Genomic DNA, 7505 nt, shown 5'->3' with positions numbered 1-7505 from the left:
TTACAGTCTTGGCTGCTGTGGAGGTGGGGCTGTTCTGTGGGTCTGTGACAGCCACAGATGTGCCTGCCAGGGAAAGGGGCTTCCTGAGACCAATGCCCCAGGCGCTGGGCAGTCCCTCCCCTTGTCCCCAAGACCCTGGCTGGAGTCTGAGGCTCTATTTCAAAGGGTACTCACTCACTCTCTTACACTCACATGACCCTATCATGGGGTGGAACACGGTGGACAGGAGACTTCAGTCCCTTTTGGCACAGGGTTCAGTCTGGTCCCGTCTAAGACATTCAGAAGCACCGAGCGCTTCCTAGAAGCTTCCTCCTCCCCCTGCTTCCCATTGGAGTCCTTCCTGTTTCCTCTGGCCCCACCTGGACGGGAGACGTGCTCCTGTCCCTGTAGTCTTCTATGTGTGTGCGTGTGTGTATACAGACAGGCACAGGGCAGTGGGAGAGAGGGAGGGAGGACCCTGAGGACCACTGACAGGAACTGGGCTCAGTCTTCAGCTTCCTGGCTCTACTTCCACAAATCCTCCCTCCAGGCGACCAGGGAGGAAAGCTCTCCTGCCCTGGAAGAGCCAAGCCTTCCAACCACCGCCCAGGTGCTCCCTGGGTCAGGCCAGGCAGCCACAGAGGCTCACGGATAGTTAGTTTCCTATGAGCGCAGGTGCATGCACCAGGACAGGACCTAGGTCTTCCTCAAGCACTCTCTGACTTACTGCTCTAAGAAAGGATTTCTCACTGAACTGGAAGCTTGCTGTTTTGGCTAAGCTCCCTTATCAGTGAGCTCTGGGGGTCCATCTGTCTCTGCCCTGCTGCACTGGGATTATAGTCATGGACAGCTTTTTATGTTGGTGCTGGGATTTGAACTCAGGTCTTCATGCTTGCAGAGCAATCACTCTTAACCACAGAGTCATCCCGCAGATTATGTGTCTTTGTTCTTTTTAAGTGTCTGTCTGTCTGTCATCTACCCATTTAATCATCTAGCTGTCATCTCTGTGTATATAACAGCTATTATCTCTGTCTTTCTCTTTTTTCTTTTTCTTTTCTTCCTTTCTTCCTTCCTTTCTTTCTTTCTTTTTTTTAAGATTTTGTTTGTTTGTTTATTTATTTATTTATTCATTATATGTAAGTACACTGTCGCTGTCTTCAGACACTCCAGAAGAGGGAGTCAGATTTCATTACAGATGGTTGTGAGCCACCATGTGGTTGCTGGGATTTGAACTTTGGACCTTTGGAAGAGTAGTCGGGTGCTCTTACCCACTGAGCCATCTCACCAGCCCCCTCTTTTTTCTTTTTTGAGACAGGGTTTCTCTGTGTAGTCCCTGCTGTCCTGGAAGACCAGGCTGGTCTTGAACTCACAGAGAGATCCTCCTGCCTCTGGCTCCCAAGTGCTGCATGCCACCCCTGCCTGGCTTATTTATCTAGCATGTTTTTATCTCCGATTATTTATCATCTATATCTATTGTCTATATCTGTCATCTTCCTATAAGTCTATAGTCTATTTTATGTTTATCTATCGACCTGTCTGTCTGTCTACCTATCTACATATTTAGCTATACTTCCTTTCCATCAGGGAACACACTGAGCCCCGCTTTGCCCCAGGGCCTCCTCACAGCCTCAGGGAACACTGGGTTGGAATGTGACCTTTGCAGGTGAGTTCATGTGAAGAAAGTACTTGGTCAGTACTGACCCAGGCAGGGAGCAGAGAGTGAAGCCACTTTGGAATGGTAGTCCAGGTTGAGTCCGAGCCCTGGTTCATTCTACAGGCAACTCCGGGCCTCTGTCAGAGTGAGACTGCAGAGCCCAAGACCCACAGAGTGCTGTAAACCTGAACTGGGTCAATTCAGGTCCTGAGAGGGACAGCTACCCCCAAGTTCTCTCTAAGGCAGTGGTTCTCAAGCTGTGAGTGGAGACCGTACTAGGGGGCTGAAAGACCCTTTCGCAGGGGTCACATATCTGATACTTACATTACGGCTCATAACAGTAGCAAAATTACAGTTATGAAGTAATATGAACAAAATAATTTTGTGGTTGGGGGGTCAGCACAACATGAAGAACTGTATTAAAGGGTTGCAGCCTTAGGAAGGTTGGGAACCACTGCTCTAAGTTCATAGAGGGGAAACTGAGGCTGAGACAGGAAGCCAGCAGGAGCAAGGAGGGACCATGCCTCTGGAGCCAGGGAGGCACCTGGAGTCCACAGCTGGGCAGGGTTTAGAGAGCTGCTGGCGCCAACCCCCAGGTGGGACAATGGCAGCCCAGAGCCCAGCTGTGCAGCTTCCTGTCTCTGCTCACTTCCCTCCCCTATGTCCTGGCCCAGCTGGCCTGGGGCCCCTTCCTGCCTCCCTTTAGGAGTCCTGGCCTTTGTGTCAGCCACAAGGGGTTGGGGGCTGTCTACAATGTGTCCCGGACAGTCTTTGGCTTTGGTAGCTATGGGGAGGGTGGAGGAGCTAGCTCCTATAGGGGGAGGTATGTGAGGTCGTCAGGCTGCCTGGCTCCTGAAGCTCTGACTGCCCCACTCATTTCAAGAGACAGAGCTGGCTGCTTGCTCAATGTCCCTGGTTCTCAGTTTCCCCACAATGTAAAGCACTGCCACTTCAACAACATGATGCGGTGTGAGCATGGAAAAGCATCAGCAGAAACTTGCATCTTACAAGGTGGAGAAGCCTGGGAACAGGCTCACAGTAGGACAGCACTGATCCCCCCAAAACCCAAGTAAAAGTTGGGTGCTTGACACATATCTTTCATCATGGCACTAGTGAGGTGGAAACAGACCTTTAATGCTCGATGGCTGGCCAGATTAGCCTGTCTGGTGAGTTATTCCCAGAACTCTAAAAGAAGGTAGAAGATATCCCACAGCACAGCACCTGAAGCTTTGGTCTCCATGTGTATGTGAACACATATGTGCATACCTGCACACGCATGTGCACTGTATACACATGATGAGGTGGAGATGCCAAAATCCACATTTAGATATGCATCTTCTTGCTTGTGGGACAGATCCACGAGGGGTTCCAAAGACTCAGTAACATATCCAGAGGTTAGTTCATGTGCTCAAGGTTGCTCAGAAGTGAGAAGAAATCCAGACCCGATACACATACCTGTGCAAACGCTCACACACATCTTTGCTCAATGGAGTGTGAATACACGCATCTATGTGCACCCATATGCACGCGCACACACCTGAGTGTACATGCGTAAACATATTCACGCACACATGACTATGTGCATGCATATCCCTCCCTGGGCCTCCACCCTGGGCCTCAGTTATAGGCAGCTGTGCATGGAAGAGTTCAGAAGGGTTAATCCCACTACAAGGGAGGGAGGCCACTGAGTGTCTCTGCCTTTAGAATGAAGTGCAGGGAGCTAGGATCCCAAAGCACCCCCCCCAAACACACACACACCCCGCTACATGCCCTTGCTCTCACATCTACTATGGATGCCTTCAGCACACAGCATGAACTCAGCATGCAGCCAGGCCAGCTGAGTAACCCATTTCCTTGGCTGGAATGACACCTCATCCAGGAAGCCTCCCCTGATTTCCAGCCAGCTCCTGCAGCCCGAGCTTTCTCCAAGTTTCATCCTCATCCCCATCCCAGCACCGCGTCTACAGGCAGAGGCCAGGTCTACAGGCAGAGGCCAGGTCTACAGGCAGAGGCCAGGTCTACAGGCAGAGGCCAGATCTACAGGCAGAGGCCAGGTCTACAGGCAGAGGCCAGATCTACAGGCAGAGGCCAGGTCTTAGTCCAGCCACAGCCCAACTGCACTGAACTCTGGAAATGTTTGATCAATGAGAAAGTCAATAAACTGAAGACTTCCCTGGAGGAAATCATTTTCTTTTCTTTTATTTTTTTAAGATGTATTTATTTATTTAATGTATATGCATACACTGTGGGTGTGTTCAGACACAACAGAAGAGGGCGTCAGATCCCATTACAAATGGTTGTGAGCCACCATGTTGTTGCTGGGAATTGAACTTAGGACCTCTGGAAGAGCAGTCAGTACTCTTAACCATTGAGCCATCTCTCCAGCCACCTCTGGAGGAAATCATTAAGCTTTGAACAATCTATAATCCTCTACTGCCCAGTTTCTAGGTCACAGGTCTAGAAATGTCTATTGCAGACAACAGGAAGGTATCTGGTGTCTTTCCCCTGTGGCTCTGTGGCCCTGTGGCTCTGTGGCCCTGTGGCTCTGTGGCTCTGTGGCCTTGTGGCTCTGTGGCTCTAGGGCTCTGGGGCTCTGGGGCTCTGGGACTCTGGGACTCTGGGGCTCTGGCTGTCTCTTTCCCCAGCTGTGCCCCAGGACCTTTGCACCAGCTATTCCCTGCACTTTCCTTTGTATCTCAGTCTGGCTGGCTTCCCTCACACCATCACAACCTTTTTAGAGACACATCTAGGATAGTGCAAGCCCTCCTGAGCCCTCTCCCTGTATTTCAGCCCCTTTCTCAAGCCCTGAGGCAAATGAGTAACAGACTGACCAGCAGAGAAGATGCAAACTGGGGCCTGTCTCACCTTCTAAGTCAGGTTGCAAAGATGCATGTTTGGCTTCCAGCCGGGTGAGACAGTGGTGGCACACTCACTGATTCCAGCTCTCAGGGAGGATAGAGGTGAACAAATCTCTGAGTTGGAGGCCAGCCTGCTCTACAGAGTGAGTTCCAGGACTCTCAGGGCTACAACAGAGAAACCCTGTCTCAAAACACCAAAACCAACTAAAAAAAAAAAAAAAAAGATGGCCTTCCAATACTAGGACAGAGCCGAGCTGAGTTCCTGGGCCCATGGGATTTGTTCCCACAAAAAGTGACCTGGGCCCTAGGCCTGTGGTGCAGATAGCACAGACTAGTGAAGCTGAAGGGGGAGGCTGACCCCACCTGTTCTAACCACCATTAGGACACACCTGGCGGGAGCCTCAGCTTCCGTATTTATTTGCCTACTTGGAGCCACAGTCTCATTCCATAGTCCAAGCTGGCCCTAAACTCAGAGCCATCCTCCTGCTGCTGCTTCTTGAGTTGTGGGAGGATTTCCAAGTAGCACCACTCCTGGCTCAGTTCTTTAAAACACGCTGCTTGCAAGGACGGGCGTGGACAGTGCCCAGCAAGTGCAGGGGGCACAGACTGCATGCATCCTCTGCCTCCACCCACCATGACAGCCAGAGGTTAGGCCAGCTGTGCCCTTTCAGGTCTGAGGTCACCAGACCCCCACAGGGCCTGGAGTTCCCATTTCAGGCTCTGTAGTAGTTAGTTGTCCTGCCTCTGCTTACAGCTCCCTGTGGAACTTCGCCTCTGTCTGCATTTAACTGGATCAGCAGGCACTGCAGGAATAAGCTTGAGGACCGCTTAAAGACCATGGGGAGCCTCCCAGCATGGAGCGGAAAGAAGACCAGAGCTGTGGCCTAGGTCAATGCCATGCAGTGGCCCTCCTTGCCTGTCCTCTCTGGTGGCCTTGGATGCCTCCCTGGAGCTTGGTGAGTGATCAGAGCCTGGGGAAGGTATAGCAAATCAAACACGCAAGACGGACAGGCGAGATGGCTCAGCAGCTAAAGATAAGTGCTGCCTAGCCTAACAACAACGACCCGAGTTCAGTCCTGGAGTCCCGCATGGTAGAAGAACCACTTCTCACAGATTGTCCTCTGACCTCCATACATTATGGAATGAGCCCCTCAGACATTTACAATACATGAGCACACAAAAAATAAAGGTTAAGGTTAATATGAAGAAAGGCAGTTGTCAGAGAAAGAAGGGAAACACTTCCCCCTCTTAGATTCATCTAACAGCATGAGTGAGAAAAGCCCCTATATGTGTAAAAAACAAATAAAAGTGGAGGATGCCTTACACGGATCACACATGCACCTGGGACCCAGCGTTTTGGGGGCTTTTTGCTCAGCTCAGTAGCCCACTCCTGTTCTCAGGAGCTCTCTCTCTCTTCTCTCTCTCTCTCTCTCTCTCTCTCTCTCTCTCTCTCTCTCTCTCTCTCTCGTGATACACAGAGATCCACCTGTCTCTGTCTCCTAAGTTCTGGGATTAAAGGTACGTGCTGCCACCACCTTTTTTCTTTTTTCTTTTTTCTTTTTTTTTTTTAAGATTTATTTATTTTATATGAGTACACTGTAGCTGTCTTTAGACACCCCAAAAGAGGGCATTGGATCCCATTACAGATGGTTGTGAGCCACCATGTGGTTGCTGGGATTTGAACTCGAGACCTCTGAAAGGGCAGTCAGTACTCTTAACCACTGAGCCACCTCTCTAGCTCCCTTTTTTTCTTAATAAACTCTTTATTTTTACTTCTAACCATGAGTCCTTGGTACAATTCATTGCCCTTGGTCACAAAAATCTGGTTATCTCCTTTTTTCTTCTATTTATTTATCTGTTTATTTAGTAGTGAGGTGGAACAGGATGCATGCATGGTGCTGCATATGGAGGTCAGAGGACATCTTGTAGGAGTGGTTCCCTCTCTCCACCCTGTGGGTGCCAGGGATATTTATTAAAACAAAAAAAAAAAAGTTTGGGTATGTGGTATATGTCTTTAATCCCAGCACTCTGGAGGCAGAGCACCCGAATATCTGAGTTCAAGCCCAGCCTGGTCTACATAGTAAGTTCCAGGAATACACAGAGAAACCTGGTCTCAAAACAAAGTAATATTTAGGACAGGCCACCATAGCTTGTCAGGGTTTCTGGAGCTGGGGCAGACAGCTTCAAAAGCAGAAGGTCTCATGTGGGAAACTCAACACTGGAGTAAAGTCCAAGCATAGCTCCTGTTTTGGGAGGAATGTGAGTCCTGACAGAGCCTGTAGGAGTGTTCCACATATGGAATGTTCTGCAGAAGGGACAAAGAAGCTGGCAAGCAAAGCCTGAAATAACCTTAATATCCATGAAGAGGGGATCTAATAAATAAGCCACCTCTGTGGGGTGTGGCTCAGTGGTAGAGCCCCTGCCTAGAATCCCCCAGTGAGGGGCTGGGGGCATGGCTCAGTGGTAGAGCCCCTGCCTAGAATCCCCCAATGAGGGGCTGGGAGTGTGGCTCAGTGGTAGAGCCCCTGCCTAGGATTCCCCAGTGAGGGCCTGGAGGCGTGGCTCAGTGATAGAGCCCCTGCATAGAATCCCCCAGTGAGGGGCTGGGGGCATGGCTCAGTGGTAGAGCCCCTGCCTAGAATCCCCAAGTGAAGGGCTGGGCGTGGCTCAGTGGTAGAGCTCCTGCCTAGAATCCCCTAGTGAGGGGCTGGGAGTGTGGCTCAATGGTAGAGCCCCTGCCTAGAATCCCCCAGTGAGGGGCTGGGAGTGTGGCTCAGTGGTAGAGCCCCTGCCTAGAATCCCCCAGTGAGGGACTGGGGCATGGCTCAGTGGTAGAGTTCCTGCCTAGAATCCCCCAACAAGGACATGGTACAGCCTGTAATCTCCACACAGTTCAAAATAATCCCTGGCTACAAACAGGGAGTCAAAGGCCAGCTCCACCTACTTAAAACTGTCTCAAAAAAAAATAGAGAACTGGCCGGGCGTGGTGGCGCACGCCTTTAATCCCAGCACTC

This window comes from Mus caroli, chromosome 5, assembly GCF_900094665.2.
Source record: "Mus caroli chromosome 5, CAROLI_EIJ_v1.1, whole genome shotgun sequence".
NCBI lineage: Eukaryota > Metazoa > Chordata > Mammalia > Rodentia > Muridae > Mus > Mus caroli.
Note: the sequence above shows the minus strand (reverse complement) of the source record.